This window comes from Oncorhynchus nerka, linkage group LG18 (genome assembly GCF_034236695.1).
Source record: "Oncorhynchus nerka isolate Pitt River linkage group LG18, Oner_Uvic_2.0, whole genome shotgun sequence".
In the NCBI taxonomy this organism is placed as follows: Eukaryota; Metazoa; Chordata; class Actinopteri; order Salmoniformes; family Salmonidae; genus Oncorhynchus; species Oncorhynchus nerka.
This window is the reverse complement of record NC_088413.1, coordinates 9,371,750-9,391,749: the sequence shown is the minus strand read 5'-3', so window position 1 is coordinate 9,391,749 and position 20,000 is coordinate 9,371,750.

Sequence of the window (20,000 nt, the reverse complement as noted above, 5' to 3'; positions counted from 1 at the left end):
TCCTATTCTATTGTCGATGGTCCACCATGCTAAATGTCCTTGTTGTAGCTGATAGTCCTATTCTATTGTCGATGGTCCCACCATGCTAAATGTCCTTGTTGTATCTGATAGTCCTATTCTATTGTCGATGGTCCACCATGCTAAATGTCCTTGTTGTAGCTGATAGTCCTATTCTATTGTCGATGGTCCCACCATGCTAAATGTCCTTGTTGTATCTGATAGTCCTATTCTATTGTCGATGGTCCCACCATGCTAAATGTCCTTGTTGTAGCTGATAGTCCTATTCTATTGTCGATGGTCCCACCATGCTAAATGTCCTTGTTGTATCTGATAGTCCTATTCTATTGTCGATGGTCCCACCATGCTAAATGTCCTTGTTGTAGCTGATAGTCCTATTCTATTGTCGATGGTCCCACCATGCTAAATGTCCTTGTTGTAGCTGATAGTCCTATTCTATTGTCGATGGTCCCACCATGCTAAATGTCCTTGTTGTATCTGATAGTCCTATTCTATTGTCGATGGTCCCACCATGCTAAATGTCCTTGTTGTAGCTGATAGTCCTATTCTATTGTCGATGGTCCCACCATGCTAAATGTCCTTGTTGTAGCTGATAGTCCTATTCTATTGTCGATGGTCCACCATGCTAAATGTCCTTGTTGTAGCTGATAGTCCTATTCTATTGTCGATGGTCCCACCATGCTAAATGTCCTTGTTGTATCTGATAGTCCTATTCTATTGTCGATGGTCCACCATGCTAAATGTCCTTGTTGTAGCTGATAGTCCTATTCTATTGTCGATGGTCCCACCATGCTAAATGTCCTTGTTGTATCTGATAGTCCTATTCTATTGTCGATGGTCCACCATGCTAAATGTCCTTGTTGTAGCTGATAGTCCTATTCTATTGTCGATGGTCCCACCATGCTAAATGTCCTTGTTGTAGCTGATAGTCCTATTCTATTGTCGATGGTCCCACCATGCTAAATGTCCTTGTTGTAGCTGATAGTCCTATTCTATTGTCGATGGTCCACCATGCTAAATGTCCTTGTTGTATCTGATAGTCCTATTCTATTGTCGATGGTCCCACCATGCTAAATGTCCTTGTTGTAGCTGATAGTCCTATTCTATTGTCGATGGTCCCACCATGCTAAATGTCCTTGTTGTAGCTGATAGTCCTATTCTATTGTCGATGGTCCCACCATGCTAAATGTCCTTGTTGTAGCTGATAGTCCTATTCTATTGTCGATGGTCCACCATGCTAAATGTCCTTGTTGTAGCTGATAGTCCTATTCTATTGTCGATGGTCCCACCATGCTAAATGTCCTTGTTGTATCTGATAGTCCTATTCTATTGTCGATGGTCCACCATGCTAAATGTCCTTGTTGTAGCTGATAGTCCTATTCTATTGTCGATGGTCCCACCATGCTAAATGTCCTTGTTGTATCTGATAGTCCTATTCTATTGTCGATGGTCCACCATGCTAAATGTCCTTGTTGTAGCTGATAGTCCTATTCTATTGTCGATGGTCCCACCATGCTAAATGTCCTTGTTGTAGCTGATAGTCCTATTCTATTGTCGATGGTCCCACCATGCTAAATGTCCTTGTTGTAGCTGATAGTCCTATTCTATTGTCGATGGTCCACCATGCTAAATGTCCTTGTTGTATCTGATAGTCCTATTCTATTGTCGATGGTCCCACCATGCTAAATGTCCTTGTTGTAGCTGATAGTCCTATTCTATTGTCGATGGTCCCACCATGCTAAATGTCCTTGTTGTAGCTGATAGTCCTATTCTATTGTCGATGGTCCCACCATGCTAAATGTCCTTGTTGTAGCTGATAGTCCTATTCTATTGTCGATGGTCCCACCATGCTAAATGTCCTTGTTGTAGCTGATAGTCCTATTCTATTGTCGATGGTCCCACCATGCTAAATGTCCTTGTTGTAGCTGATAGTCCTATTCTATTGTCGATGGTCCCACCATGCTAAATGTCCTTGTTGTAGCTGATAGTCCTATTCTATTGTCGATGGTCCCACCATGCTAAATGTCCTTGTTGTAGCTGATAGTCCTATTCTATTGTCGATGGTCCTACCATGCTAAATGTCCTTGTTGTAGCTGATAGTCCTATTCTATTGTCGATGGTCCCACCATGCTAAATGTCCTTGTTGTAGCTGATAGTCCTATTCTATTGTCGATGGTCCCACCATGCTAAATGTCCTTGTTGTAGCTGATAGTCCTATTCTATTGTCGATGGTCCCACCATGCTAAATGTCCTTGTTGTATCTGATAGTCCTATTCTATTGTCGATGGTCCCACCATGCTAAATGTCCTTGTTGTAGCTGATAGTCCTATTCTATTGTCCTTGTTGTATGGTCCCACCATGCTAAATGTCCTTGTTGTAGCTGATAGTCCTATTCTATTGTCGATGGTCCCACCATGCTAAATGTCCTTGTTGTAGCTGATAGTCCTATTCTATTGTCGATGGTCCCACCATGCTAAATGTCCTTGTTGTAGCTGATAGTCCTATTCTATTGTCGATGGTCCCACCATGCTAAATGTCCTTGTTGTAGCTGATAGTCCTATTCTATTGTCGATGGTCCCACCATGCTAAATGTCCTTGTTGTAGCTGATAGTCCTATTCTATTGTCGATGGTCCCACCATGCTAAATGTCCTTGTTGTAGCTGATAGTCCTATTCTATTGTCGATGGTCCCACCATGCTAAATGTCCTTGTTGTAGCTGATAGTCCTATTCTATTGTCGATGGTCCCACCATGCTAAATGTCCTTGTTGTATCTGATAGTCCTATTCTATTGTCGATGGTCCCACCATGCTAAATGTCCTTGTTGTAGCTGATAGTCCTATTCTATTGTCGATGGTCCCACCATGCTAAATGTCCTTGTTGTATCTGATAGTCCTATTCTATTGTCGATGGTCCACCATGCTAAATGTCCTTGTTGTAGCTGATAGTCCTATTCTATTGTCGATGGTCCCACCATGCTAAATGTCCTTGTTGTAGCTGATAGTCCTATTCTATTGTCGATGGTCCCACCATGCTAAATGTCCTTGTTGTAGCTGATAGTCCTATTCTATTGTCGATGGTCCACCATGCTAAATGTCCTTGTTGTATCTGATAGTCCTATTCTATTGTCGATGGTCCCACCATGCTAAATGTCCTTGTTGTAGCTGATAGTCCTATTCTATTGTCGATGGTCCCACCATGCTAAATGTCCTTGTTGTAGCTGATAGTCCTATTCTATTGTCGATGGTCCCACCATGCTAAATGTCCTTGTTGTATCTGATAGTCCTATTCTATTGTCGATGGTCCCACCATGCTAAATGTCCTTGTTGTAGCTGATAGTCCTATTCTATTGTCGATGGTCCCACCATGCTAAATGTCCTTGTTGTATCTGATAGTCCTATTCTATTGTCGATGGTCCCACCATGCTAAATGTCCTTGTTGTAGCTGATAGTCCTATTCTATTGTCGATGGTCCCACCATGCTAAATGTCCTTGTTGTAGCTGATAGTCCTATTCTATTGTCGATGGTCCTACCATGCTAAATGTCCTTGTTGTAGCTGATAGTCCATTCTATTGTCGATGGTCCTACCATGCTAAATGTCCTTGTTGTATGGTCCCACCATGCTAAATGTCCTTGTTGATGAGTCCTATTCTATTGTCGATGGTCCCACCATGCTAAATGTCCTTGTTGTAGCTGATAGTCCTATTCTATTGTCGATGGTCCCACCATGCTAAATGTCCTTGTTGTAGCTGATAGTCCTATTCTATTGTCGATGGTCCCACCATGCTAAATGTCCTTGTTGTATCTGATAGTCCTATTCTATTGTCGATGGTCCCACCATGCTAAATGTCCTTGTTGTAGCTGATAGTCCTATTCTATTGTCGATGGTCCCACCATGCTAAATGTCCTTGTTGTATCTGATAGTCCTATTCTATTGTCGATGGTCCCACCATGCTAAATGTCCTTGTTGTAGCTGATAGTCCTATTCTATTGTCGATGGTCCCACCATGCTAAATGTCCTTGTTGTAGCTGATAGTCCTATTCTATTGTCGATGGTCCCACCATGCTAAATGTCCTTGTTGTAGCTGATAGTCCTATTCTATTGTCGATGGTCCACCATGCTAAATGTCCTTGTTGTAGCTGATAGTCCTATTCTATTGTCGATGGTCCACCATGCTAAATGTCCTTGTTGTAGCTGATAGTCCTATTCTGGTCCCACCATTGTCGATGGTCCACCATGCTAAATGTCCTTGTTGTAGCTGATAGTCCTATTCTATTGTCGATGGTCCCACCATGCTAAATGTCCTTGTTGTATCTGATAGTCCTATTCTATTGTCCATGGTCCCACCATGCTAAATGTCCTTGTTGTAGCTGATAGTCCTATTCTATTGTCGATGGTCCCACCATGCTAAATGTCCTTGTTGTATCTGATAGTCCTATTCTATTGTCGATGGTCCCACCATGCTAAATGTCCTTGTTGTATCTGATAGTCCTATTCTATTGTCGATGGTCCCACCATGCTAAATGTCCTTGTTGTAGCTGATAGTCCTATTCTATTGTCGATGGTCCCACCATGCTAAATGTCCTTGTTGTAGCTGATAGTCCTATTCTATTGTCGATGGTCCACCATGCTAAATGTCCTTGTTGTATCTGATAGTCCTATTCTATTGTCGATGGTCCCACCATGCTAAATGTCCTTGTTGTATCTGATAGTCCTATTCTATTGTCGATGGTCCCACCATGCTAAATGTCCTTGTTGTAGCTGATAGTCCTATTCTATTGTCGATGGTCCCACCATGCTAAATGTCCTTGTTGTATCTGATAGTCCTATTCTATTGTCGATGGTCCCACCATGCTAAATGTCCTTGTTGTATCTGATAGTCCTATTCTATTGTCGATGGTCCCACCATGCTAAATGTCCTTGTTGTAGCTGATAGTCCTATTCTATTGTTGATGGTCCTACCATGCTAAATGTCCTTGTTGTATCTGATAGTCCTATTCTATTGTCGATGGTTCCACCATGCTAAATGTCCTTGTTGTAGCTGATAGTCCTATTCTATTGTCGATGGTCCCACCATGCTAAATGTCCTTGTTGTAGCTGATAGTCCTATTCTATTGTCGATGGTCCCACCATGCTAAATGTCCTTGTTGTAGCTGATAGTCCTATTCTATTGTCGATGGTCCCACCATGCTAAATGTCCTTGTTGTAGCTGATAGTCCTATTCTATTGTCGATGGTCCCACCATGCTAAATGTCCTTGTTGTAGCTGATAGTCCTATTCTATTGTCGATGGTCCCACCATGCTAAATGTCCTTGTTGTAGCTGATAGTCCTATTCTATTGTCGATGGTCCCACCATGCTAAATGTCCTTGTTGTAGCTGATAGTCCTATTCTATTGTCGATGGTCCCACCATGCTAAATGTCCTTGTTGTAGCTGATAGTCCTATTCTATTGTCGATGGTCCCACCATGCTAAATGTCCTTGTTGTAGCTGATAGTCCTATTCTATTGTCGATGGTCCACCATGCTAAATGTCCTTGTTGTAGCTGATAGTCCTATTCTATTGTCGATGGTCCACCATGCTAAATGTCCTTGTTGTAGCTGATAGTCCTATTCTATTGTCGATGGTCCCACCATGCTAAATGTCCTTGTTGTAGCTGATAGTCCTATTCTATTGTAGATGGTCCCACCATGCTAAATGTCCTTGTTGTAGCTGATAGTCCTATTCTATTGTCGATGGTCCCACCATGCTAAATGTCCTTGTTGTAGCTGATAGTCCTATTCTATTGTCGATGGTCCCACCATGCTAAATGTCCTTGTTGTAGCTGATAGTCCTATTCTATTGTCGATGGTCCCACCATGCTAAATGTCCTTGTTGTATCTGATAGTCCTATTCTATTGTCGATGGTCCCACCATGCTAAATGTCCTTGTTGTAGCTGATAGTCCTATTCTATTGTCGATGGTCCCACCATGCTAAATGTCCTTGTTGTAGCTGATAGTCCTATTCTATTGTCGATGGTCCCACCATGCTAAATGTCCTTGTTGTAGCTGATAGTCCTATTCTATTGTCGATGGTCCCACCATGCTAAATGTCCTTGTTGTAGCTGATAGTCCTATTCTATTGTCGATGGTCCCACCATGCTAAATGTCCTTGTTGTAGCTGATAGTCCTATTCTATTGTCGATGGTCCCACCATGCTAAATGTCCTTGTTGTATCTGATAGTCCTATTCTATTGTCGATGGTCCCACCATGCTAAATGTCCTTGTTGTAGCTGATAGTCCTATTCTATTGTCGATGGTCCCACCATGCTAAATGTCCTTGTTGTAGCTGATAGTCCTATTCTATTGTCGATGGTCCCACCATGCTAAATGTCCTTGTTGTAGCTGATAGTCCTATTCTATTGTCGATGGTCCCACCATGCTAAATGTCCTTGTTGTAGCTGATAGTCCTATTCTATTGTCGATGGTCCCACCATGCTAAATGTCCTTGTTGTAGCTGATAGTCCTATTCTATTGTCGATGGTCCCACCATGCTAAATGTCCTTGTTGTAGCTGATAGTCCTATTCTATTGTCGATGGTCCCACCATGCTAAATGTCCTTGTTGTAGCTGATAGTCCTATTCTATTGTCGATGGCCCCACCATGCTAAATGTCCTTGTTGTAGCTGATAGTCCTATTCTATTGTCGATGGTCCCACCATGCTAAATGTCCTTGTTGTATCTGATAGTCCTATTCTATTGTCGATGGTCCACCATGCTAAATGTCCTTGTTGTAGCTGATAGTCCTATTCTATTGTCGATGGTCCCACCATGCTAAATGTCCTTGTTGTAGCTGATAGTCCTATTCTATTGTCGATGGTCCCACCATGCTAAATGTCCTTGTTGTATCTGATAGTCCTATTCTATTGTCGATGGTCCCACCATGCTAAATGTCCTTGTTGTATCTGATAGTCCTATTCTATTGTCGATGGTCCCACCATGCTAAATGTCCTTGTTGTAGCTGATAGTCCTATTCTATTGTTGATGGTCCTACCATGCTAAATGTCCTTGTTGTATCTGATAGTCCTATTCTATTGTCGATGGTCCCACCATGCTAAATGTCCTTGTTGTAGCTGATAGTCCTATTCTATTGTCGATGGTCCCACCATGCTAAATGTCCTTGTTGTAGCTGATAGTCCTATTCTATTGTCGATGGTCCCACCATGCTAAATGTCCTTGTTGTAGCTGATAGTCCTATTCTATTGTCGATGGTCCCACCATGCTAAATGTCCTTGTTGTAGCTGATAGTCCTATTCTATTGTCGATGGTCCCACCATGCTAAATGTCCTTGTTGTAGCTGATAGTCCTATTCTATTGTCGATGGTCCCACCATGCTAAATGTCCTTGTTGTAGCTGATAGTCCTATTCTATTGTCGATGGTCCCACCATGCTAAATGTCCTTGTTGTAGCTGATAGTCCTATTCTATTGTCGATGGTCCCACCATGCTAAATGTCCTTGTTGTAGCTGATAGTCCTATTCTATTGTCGATGGTCCCACCATGCTAAATGTCCTTGTTGTAGCTGATAGTCCTATTCTATTGTCGATGGTCCCACCATGCTAAATGTCCTTGTTGTAGCTGATAGTCCTATTCTATTGTCGATGGTCCACCATGCTAAATGTCCTTGTTGTAGCTGATAGTCCTATTCTATTGTCGATGGTCCCACCATGCTAAATGTCCTTGTTGTAGCTGATAGTCCTATTCTATTGTCGATGGTCCCACCATGCTAAATGTCCTTGTTGTAGCTGATAGTCCTATTCTATTGTCGATGGTCCCACCATGCTAAATGTCCTTGTTGTAGCTGATAGTCCTATTCTATTGTCGATGGTCCCACCATGCTAAATGTCCTTGTTGTAGCTGATAGTCCTATTCTATTGTCGATGGTCCCACCATGCTAAATGTCCTTGTTGTATCTGATAGTCCTATTCTATTGTCGATGGTCCCACCATGCTAAATGTCCTTGTTGTAGCTGATAGTCCTATTCTATTGTCGATGGTCCCACCATGCTAAATGTCCTTGTTGTAGCTGATAGTCCTATTCTATTGTCGATGGTCCCACCATGCTAAATGTCCTTGTTGTAGCTGATAGTCCTATTCTATTGTCGATGGTCCCACCATGCTAAATGTCCTTGTTGTAGCTGATAGTCCTATTCTATTGTCGATGGTCCCACCATGCTAAATGTCCTTGTTGTAGCTGATAGTCCTATTCTATTGTCGATGGTCCCACCATGCTAAATGTCCTTGTTGTATCTGATAGTCCTATTCTATTGTCGATGGTCCCACCATGCTAAATGTCCTTGTTGTAGCTGATAGTCCTATTCTATTGTCGATGGTCCCACCATGCTAAATGTCCTTGTTGTAGCTGATAGTCCTATTCTATTGTCGATGGTCCCACCATGCTAAATGTCCTTGTTGTAGCTGATAGTCCTATTCTATTGTCGATGGTCCCACCATGCTAAATGTCCTTGTTGTAGCTGATAGTCCTATTCTATTGTCGATGGTCCCACCATGCTAAATGTCCTTGTTGTAGCTGATAGTCCTATTCTATTGTCGATGGTCCCACCATGCTAAATGTCCTTGTTGTATCTGATAGTCCTATTCTATTGTCGATGGTCCCACCATGCTAAATGTCCTTGTTGTAGCTGATAGTCCTATTCTATTGTCGATGGTCCCACCATGCTAAATGTCCTTGTTGTAGCTGATAGTCCTATTCTATTGTCGATGGTCCCACCATGCTAAATGTCCTTGTTGTAGCTGATAGTCCTATTCTATTGTCGATGGTCCCACCATGCTAAATGTCCTTGTTGTAGCTGATAGTCCTATTCTATTGTCGATGGTCCCACCATGCTAAATGTCCTTGTTGTAGCTGATAGTCCTATTCTATTGTCGATGGTCCCACCATGCTAAATGTCCTTGTTGTATCTGATAGTCCTATTCTATTGTCGATGGTCCCACCATGCTAAATGTCCTTGTTGTATCTGATAGTCCTATTCTATTGTCGATGGTCCCACCATGCTAAATGTCCTTGTTGTAGCTGATAGTCCTATTCTATTGTCGATGGTCCCACCATGCTAAATGTCCTTGTTGTATCTGATAGTCCTATTCTATTGTCGATGGTCCCACCATGCTAAATGTCCTTGTTGTATCTGATAGTCCTATTCTATTGTCGATGGTCCCACCATGCTAAATGTCCTTGTTGTAGCTGATAGTCCTATTCTATTGTCGATGGTCCCACCATGCTAAATGTCCTTGTTGTATCTGATAGTCCTATTCTATTGTCGATGGTCCCACCATGCTAAATGTCCTTGTTGTAGCTGATAGTCCTATTCTATTGTCGATGGTCCCACCATGCTAAATGTCCTTGTTGTAGCTGATAGTCCTATTCTATTGTCGATGGTCCCACCATGCTAAATGTCCTTGTTGTAGCTGATAGTCCTATTCTATTGTCGATGGTCCCACCATGCTAAATGTCCTTGTTGTAATTGCTAGTCCTATTCTGTTGTCGATGGTCCCACCATGCTAAATGTCCTTGTTGTATCTGATAGTCCTATTCTATTGTCGATGGTCCCACCATGCTAAATGTCCTTGTTGTAGCTGATAGTCCTATTCTATTGTCGATGGTCCCACCATGCTAAATGTCCTTGTTGTAGCTGATAGTCCTATTCTATTGTCGATGGTCCCACCATGCTAAATGTCCTTGTTGTATCTGATAGTCCTATTCTATTGTCGATGGTCCCACCATGCTAAATGTCCTTGTTGTATCTGATAGTCCTATTCTATTGTCGATGGTCCCACCATGCTAAATGTCCTTGTTGTAGCTGATAGTCCTATTCTATTGTCGATGGTCCCACCATGCTAAATGTCCTTGTTGTAGCTGATAGTTCTATTCTATTGTCGATGGTCCCACCATGCTAAATGTCCTTGTTGTATCTGATAGTCCTATTCTATTGTCGATGGTCCCACCATGCTAAATGTCCTTGTTGTATCTGATAGTCCTATTCTATTGTCGATGGTCCCACCATGCTAAATGTCCTTGTTGTATCTGATAGTCCTATTCTATTGTCGATGGTCCACCATGCTAAATGTCCTTGTTGTATCTGATAGTCCTATTCTATTGTCGATGGTCCCACCATGCTAAATGTCCTTGTTGTATCTGATAGTCCTATTCTATTGTCGATGGTCCCACCATGCTAAATGTCCTTGTTGTAGCTGATAGTCCTATTCTATTGTCGATGGTCCCACCATGCTAAATGTCCTTGTTGTAGCTGATAGTCCTATTCTATTGTCGATGGTCCCACCATGCTAAATGTCCTTGTTGTAGCTGATAGTCCTATTCTATTGTCGATGGTCCCACCATGCTAAATGTCCTTGTTGTAATTGCTAGTCCTATTCTGTTGTCGATGGTCCCACCATGCTAAATGTCCTTGTTGTATCTGATAGTCCTATTCTATTGTCGATGGTCCCACCATGCTAAATGTCCTTGTTGTAGCTGATAGTCCTATTCTATTGTCGATGGTCCCACCATGCTAAATGTCCTTGTTGTAGCTGATAGTCCTATTCTATTGTCGATGGTCCCACCATGCTAAATGTCCTTGTTGTATCTGATAGTCCTATTCTATTGTCGATGGTCCCACCATGCTAAATGTCCTTGTTGTATCTGATAGTCCTATTCTATTGTCGATGGTCCCACCATGCTAAATGTCCTTGTTGTAGCTGATAGTCCTATTCTATTGTCGATGGTCCCACCATGCTAAATGTCCTTGTTGTAGCTGATAGTCCTATTCTATTGTCGATGGTCCCACCATGCTAAATGTCCTTGTTGTAGCTGATAGTCCTATTCTATTGTCGATGGTCCCACCATGCTAAATGTCCTTGTTGTAGCTGATAGTCCTATTCTATTGTCGATGGTCCCACCATGCTAAATGTCCTTGTTGTAATTGCTAGTCCTATTCTGTTGTCGATGGTCCCACCATGCTAAATGTCCTTGTTGTATCTGATAGTCCTATTCTATTGTCGATGGTCCCACCATGCTAAATGTCCTTGTTGTAGCTGATAGTCCTATTCTATTGTCGATGGTCCCACCATGCTAAATGTCCTTGTTGTAGCTGATAGTCCTATTCTATTGTCGATGGTCCCACCATGCTAAATGTCCTTGTTGTATCTGATAGTCCTATTCTATTGTCGATGGTCCCACCATGCTAAATGTCCTTGTTGTATCTGATAGTCCTATTCTATTGTCGATGGTCCCACCATGCTAAATGTCCTTGTTGTAGCTGATAGTCCTATTCTATTGTCGATGGTCCCACCATGCTAAATGTCCTTGTTGTAGCTGATAGTCCTATTCTATTGTCGATGGTCCCACCATGCTAAATGTCCTTGTTGTAGCTGATAGTCCTATTCTATTGTCGATGGTCCCACCATGCTAAATGTCCTTGTTGTAGCTGATAGTCCTATTCTATTGTCGATGGTCCCACCATGCTAAATGTCCTTGTTGTATCTGATAGTCCTATTCTATTGTCGATGGTCCCACCATGCTAAATGTCCTTGTTGTAGCTGATAGTCCTATTCTATTGTCGATGGTCCCACCATGCTAAATGTCCTTGTTGTAGCTGATAGTCCTATTCTATTGTCGATGGTCCACCATGCTAAATGTCCTTGTTGTAGCTGATAGTCCTATTCTATTGTCGATGGTCCCACCATGCTAAATGTCCTTGTTGTAGCTGATAGTCCTATTCTATTGTCGATGGTCCCACCATGCTAAATGTCCTTGTTGTAGCTGATAGTCCTATTCTATTGTCGATGGTCCCACCATGCTAAATGTCCTTGTTGTAGCTGATAGTCCTATTCTATTGTCGATGGTCCCACCATGCTAAATGTCCTTGTTGTAGCTGATAGTCCTATTCTATTGTCGATGGTCCCACCATGCTAAATGTCCTTGTTGTAGCTGATAGTCCTATTCTATTGTCGATGGTCCCACCATGCTAAATGTCCTTGTTGTAGCTGATAGTCCTATTCCATTGTCGATGGTCCCACCATGCTAAATGTCCTTGTTGTATCTGATAGTCCTATTCTATTGTCGATGGTCCCACCATGCTAAATGTCCTTGTTGTAGCTGATAGTCCTATTCTATTGTCGATGGTCCCACCATGCTAAATGTCCTTGTTGTAGCTGATAGTCCTATTCTATTGTCGATGGTCCCACCATGCTAAATGTCCTTGTTGTAGCTGATAGTCCTATTCTATTGTCGATGGTCCCACCATGCTAAATGTCCTTGTTGTAGCTGATAGTCCTATTCTATTGTCGATGGTCCCACCATGCTAAATGTCCTTGTTGTATCTGATAGTCCTATTCTATTGTCGATGGTCCCACCATGCTAAATGTCCTTGTTGTAGCTGATAGTCCTATTCTATTGTCGATGGTCCCACCATGCCAAATGTCCTTGTTGTATCTGATAGTCCTATTCTATTGTCGATGGTCCCAATATGATAAATGTCCTTGTTGTAGCTGATAGTCCTATTCTATTGTCGATGGTCCACCATGCTAAATGTCCTTGTTGTAGCTGATAGTCCTATTCTATTGTCGATGGTCCCACCATGCTAAATGTCCTTGTTGTAGCTGATAGTCCTATTCTATTGTCAATGGTCCCACCATGCTAAATGTCCTTGTTGTAGCTGATAGTCCTATTCTATTGTCGATGGTCCCACCATGCTAAATGTCCTTGTTGTAGCTGATAGTCCTATTCTATTGTTGATGGTCCCCCCATGCTAAATGTCCTTGTTGTAGCTGATAGTCCTATTCTATTGTCGATGGTCCCACCATGCTAAATGTCCTTGTTGTATCTGATAGTCCTATTCTATTGTCGATGGTCCCAATATGATACATTTCCTTGTTGTAGCTGATAGTCCTATTCTATTGTCGATGGTCCCACCATGCTAAATGTCCTTGTTGTAGCTGATAGTCCTATTCTATTGTCGATGGTCCCACCATGCTAAATGTCCTTGTTGAAGCTGATAGTCCTATTCTATTGTCGATGGTCCAACCATGCTAAATGACTTCACTAAGCAGGGTTGGTTAATTACAGACCAAGATAAGTCTGGAGTCTGTTACAGATAGAAGTGATTGTATCTGTTGAAGGGAAAGAGTGTTTGTGTTTCAAGTTTTAATTAATGTCACGTGCACAAGAACAGTTCAATACAATGCTATATACAGGGTCAGTTAATACCATACTATATACAGGGTCAGTTAATACCATACTATATACAGGGTCAGTTAATACCATACTATATACAGGGTCAGTTAATACCATACTATATACAGGGTCAGTTAATACCATACTATATACAGGGTCAGTTAATACCATACTATATACAGGGTCAGTTAATACAATACTATATACAGGGTCAGTTAATACCATACTATATACAGGGTCAGTTTAATACTATATACAGGGTTAGTTAGTACTATACTATATACAGGGTCAGTTAATACCATGCTATATACAGGGTCAGTTAATACCATACTATATACAGGGTCCGTTAATACCATACTATATACAGGGTCAGTTAATACCATACTATATACAGGGTCAGTTAATACCATACTATATACAGGGTCAGTTAATACTATACTATATACAGGGTCAGTTAATACCATACTATATACAGGGTCAGTTAATACCATACTATATACAGGGTCAGTTAATACCATACTATATACAGGGTCAGTTAATACCATACTATATACAGGGTCAGTTAATACCATGCTATATACAGGGTCAGTTAATACCATACTATATACAGGGTCAGTTAATACCATACTATATACAGGGTCAGTTAATACCATACTATATACAGGGTCAGTTAATACCATACTATATACAGGGTCAGTTAATACCATACTATATACAGGGTCAGTTTAATACTATATACAGGGTCAGTTAATACCATACTATATACAGGATCAGTTTAATACTATATACAGGGTCAGTTAATACCATACTATATACAGGGTCAGTTTAATACTATATACAGGGTCAGTTAATACAATACTATATACAGGGTCAGTTAATACCATACTATATACAGGGTCAGTTAATATCATACTATATACAGGGTCAGTTAATACCATACTATATACAGGGTCAGTTTAATACTATATACAGGGTTAGTTAATACTATACTATATACAGGGTCAGTTAATACCATACTATATACAGGGTCAGTTAATACCATACTATATACAGGGTCAGTTAATACCATACTATATACAGGGTCAGTTTAATACTATATACAGGGTCAGTTAATACCATACTATATACAGGGTCAGTTTAATACTATATACAGGGTCAGTTTAATACTATATACAGGGTCAGTTAATACCATACTATATACAGGGTCAGTTAATACCATACTATATACAGGGTCAGTTAATACTATACTATATACAGGGTCAGTTAATACCATACTATATACATGGTCAGTTAATACCATGCTATATACAGGGTCAGTTAATACCATACTATATACAGGGTCAGTTCAATACCATACTATATACAGGGTCAGTTAATACCATACTATATACAGGGTCAGTTCAATACCATACTATATACAGGGTCAGTTAATACCATGCTATATACAGGGTCAGTTTAATACTATATACAGGGTCAGTTAATACCATACTATATACAGGGTCAGTTCAATACCATACTATATACAGGGTCAGTTAATACCATACTATACACAGGGTCAGTTAATACCATACTATATACAGGGTCCGTTAATACCATACTATATACAGGGTCAGTTAATACCATACTATATACAGGGTCCGTTAATACCATACTATATACAGGGTCAGTTAATACCATGCTATATACAGGGTCAGTTTAATACTATATACAGGGTCAGTTAATACCATACTATATACAGGGTCAGTTAATACCATACTATATACAGGGTCAGTTAATACCATACTATATACAGGGTCCGTTAATACCATACTATATACAGGGTCCGTTAATACCATACTATATACAGGGTCAGTTAATACCATACTATATACAGGGTCAGTTAATACCATACTATATACAGGGTCAGTTAATACCATACTATATACAGGGTCAGTTAATACCATGCTATATACAGGGTCAGTTTAATACTATATACAGGGTCAGTTTATACCATACTATATACAGGGTCAGTTTAATACTATATACAGGGTTAGTTAATACTATACTATATACAGGGTCAGTTAATACCATTCTATATACAGGGTCAGTTAATACCATACTATATACAGGGTCAGTTTAATACTATATACAGGGTTAGTTAATACTATACTATATACAGGGTCAGTTAATACCATACTATATACAGGGTCAGTTAATACCATACTATATACAGGGTCAGTTAATATCATACTATATACAGGGTCAGTTAATACCATACTATATACAGGGTCAGTTTAATACTATATACAGGGTTAGTTAATACTATACTATATACAGGGTCAGTTAATACCATGCTATATACAGGGTCAGTTAATACCATGCTATATACAGGGTCAGTTAATACCATACTATATACAGGGTCAGTTAATACTATATACAGGGTTAGTTAATACCATACTATATACAGGGTCAGTTAATACCATACTATATACAGGGTCAGTTTAATACTATATACAGGGTCAGTTAATACCATACTATATACAGGGTCAGTTAATACCATACTATATACAGGGTCAGTTAATACAATACTATATACAGGGTCAGTTAATACAATACTATATACAGGGTCAGTTAATACCATACTATATACAGGGTCAGTTTAATACTATATACAGGGTCAGTTAATACCATACTATATACAGGGTCAGTTAATACCATACTATATACAGGGTCAGTTAATACAATACTATATACAGGGTCAGTTAATACTATACTATATACAGGGTCAGTTAATACCATACTATATACAGGGTCAGTTAATACTATATACAGGGTTAGTTAATACTATACTATATACAGGGTCAGTTAATACCATACTATATACAGGGTCAGTTAATACTATATACAGGGTCAGTTAATACCATACTATATACAGGGTCAGTTAATACTATATACAGGGTTAGTTAATACCATGCTATATACAGGGTCAGTTAATACCATACTATATACAGGGTCAGTTTAATACTATATACAGGGTCAGTTAATACCATACTATATACAGGGTCAGTTAATACCATACTATATACAGGGTCAGTTAATACAATACTATATACAGGGTCAGTTAATACCATACTATATACAGGGTCAGTTAATACTATACTATATACAGGGTCAGTTAATACCATACTATATACAGGGTCAGTTAATACCATACTATATACAGGGTCAGTTAATACCATACTATATACAGGGTCAGTTAATACCATACTATATACAGGGTCAGTTAATACCATACTATATACAGGGTCAGTTAATACCATACTATATACAGGGTCAGTTAATACCATACTATATACAGGGTCAGTTAATACCATACTATATACAGGGTCAGTTAATACCATACTATATACAGGGTCAGTTAATACCATGCTATATACAGGGTCAGTTAATACCATACTATATACAGGGTCAGTTAATACCATACTATATACAGGGTCAGTTAATACCATGCTATATACAGGGTCAGTTAATACCATACTATATACAGGGTCAGTTAATACCATACTATATACAGGGTCAGGTTAATACTATATACAGGGTCAGTTAATACCATACTATATACAGGGTCAGTTAATACCATACTATATACAGGGTCAGTTAATACCATACTATATACAGGGTCAGTTAATACTATACTATATACAGGGTCAGTTTAATACCATACTATATACAGGGTCAGTTAATACCATACTATATACAGGGTCAGTTAATACCATACTATATACAGGGTCAGTTAATACCATACTATATACAGGGTCAGTTAATACCATACTATATACAGGGTCAGTTAATACCACACTATATACAGGGTCAGTTAATACCATGCTATATACAGGGTCAGTTAATACCATACTATATACAGGGTCAGTTAATACCACACTATATACAGGGTCAGTTAATACCATGCTATATACAGGGTCAGTTAATACCATACTATATACAGGGTCAGTTAATACCATACTATATACAGGGTCAGTTAATACCATGCTATTTATTTATTTATTTTTTATTTCACCTTTATTTAACCAGGTAAGCAAGTTGAGAACAAGTTCTCATTTACAATTGCGACCTGGCCAAGATAAAGCAAAGCAGTTCGACACATACAACGACACAGAGTTACACATGGAGTAAAACAAACATACAGTCAATAATACAGTAAAAAAAACAAGTCTATATACAATGTGAGCAAATTAGGTGAGAAGGGAGGTAAAGGCAAAAAAGGCCATGGTGGCAAAGTAAATACAATATAGCAAGTAAAACACTGGAATGGTAGTATTGCAATGGAAGAATGTGCAAAGTAGAAATAAAAATAATGGGGTGCAAAGGAGCAAAATAAATAAATAAATTAAATACAGTTGGGAAAGAGGTAGTTGTTTGGGCTAAATTATAGGTGGGCTATGTACAGGTGCAGTAATCTGTAAGATGCTCTGACAGTTGGTGCTTAAAGCTAGTGAGGGAGATAAGTGTTTCCAATTTAAGAGATTTTTGTAGTTCGTTCCAGTCATTTGCAGCAGAGAACTGGAAGGAGAGGCGGCCAAAGAAAGAATTGGTTTTGGGGGTGACTAGAGAGATATACCTGCTGGAGCGTGTGCTACAGGTGGGAGATGCTATGGTGACCAGCGAGCTGAGATAAGGGGGACTTTACCTAGCAGGGTCTTGTAGATGACATGGAGCCAGTGGGTTTGGCGAGTATGAAGCGAGGGCCAGCCAACGAGAGCGTACAGGTCGCAATGGTGGGTAGTATATGGGGCTTTGGTGACAAAACGGATAGCACTGTGATAGACTGCATCCAATTTGTTGAGTAGGGTATTGGAGGCTATTTTGTAAATGACATCGCCAAAGTCGAGGATTGGTAGGATGGTCAATTTTACAAGGGTATGTTTGGCAGCATGAGTGAAGGATGCTTTGTTGCGAAATAGGAAGCCAATTCTAGATTTAACTTTGGATTGGAGATGTTTGATATGGGTCTGGAAGGAGAGTTTACAGTCTAACCAGACACCTAAGTATTTGTAGTTGTCCACGTATTCTAAGTCAGAGCCGTCCAGAGTAGTGATGTTGGACAGGCGGGTAGGTGCAGGTAGCGATCGGTTGAAGAGCATGCATTTAGTTTTACTTGTATTTAAGAGCAATTGGAGGCCACGGAAGGAGAGTTGTATGGCATTGAAGCTTGCCTGGAGGGTTGTTAACACAGTGTCCAAAGAAGGGCCGGAAGTATACAGAATGGTGTCGTCTGCGTAGAGGTGGATCAGAGACTCACCAGCAGCAAGAGCGACCTCATTGATGTATACAGAGAAGAGAGTCGGTCCAAGAATTGAACCCTATATACAGGGTCAGTTAATACCATACTATATACAGGGTCAGTTAATACCATACTATATACAGGGTCAGTTAATACCATGCTATATACAGGGTCAGTTAATACCATACTATATACAGGGTCAGTTAATACCATACTATATACAGGGTCAGTTAATACCATACTATATACAGGGTCAGTTAATACCATACTATATACAGGGTCAGTTAATACCATACTATATACAGGGTCAGTTAATACCATACTATATACAGGGTCAGTTAATACCATACTATATACAGGGTCAGTTAATACCATACTATATACAGGGTCAGTTAATACCATACTATATACAGGGTCAGTTAATACCATACTATATACAGGGTCAGTTAATACCATACTATATACAGGGTCAGTTAATACCATACTATATACAGGGTCAGTTAATATCATATACTATATACAGGGTCAGTTAATACCATACTATATACAGGGTCAGTTAATACCATACTATATACAGGGTCAGTTAATACCATACTATATACAGGGTCAGTTAATACCATACTATATACAGGGTCAGTTAATATCATACTATATACAGGGTCAGTTAATACCATACTATATACAGGGTCAGTTTAATACTATATACAGGGTTAGTTAACCTGTTGCTTCTACTCGGGACGCTTGCGTCCCAACTAGAGCTCTGGAAATGCAAATGCGCTACGCTAAATGCTAATAGTATTAGTTAAAACTCAAAAGTTCATTAAAATACACATGCAGGGTATCGAATTAAAGCTACACTCGTTGTGAATCCAGGCAACAAGTCAGATTTTTAAAATGCTTTTCGGCGAAAGCATGAGAAGCTATTATCTGATAGCATGCAACACCCCAAAAGACCCACAGGGGACGTAAACAAAATAATTAGCATTTCGGCGTTACACAAACCGCACAATAAAATAGAAAACATTCATTACCTTTCACCATCTTCTTTGTTGGCACTCCTAGATGTCCCATAAACACTATTTGGGTCTTTATTTCGATTAAATCGGTCCATATAAAGCCTAGATATCGTTATATGTAGACTGTGTGATAAACGAAAAAAACATCGTTTCAAAACGTAACGTCATTTTTTTAAATTCAAGAAGTCGACGATAAACTTTCACAAAACACTTCGAAATACGTTTGTAATGTAACTTTAGGTATTAGTAAACGTTAATAAGCGATAAAATTCATCAGGAGGCGATGTAAAGATCATTAGCTGTCCGTCTGGAAAAATGTCCGGCTAGAAACTCAACGAAAATATCCGGTCCTAGACCGGAGGAGATACGGTGTCCTGTATGTGTTTGACCAAGAAAAAACTCGAAGGGAAATGACAAGACTCTAGACACCGTGTGGAAGCTGTAGGTACTGCAACCTCAGTCAAT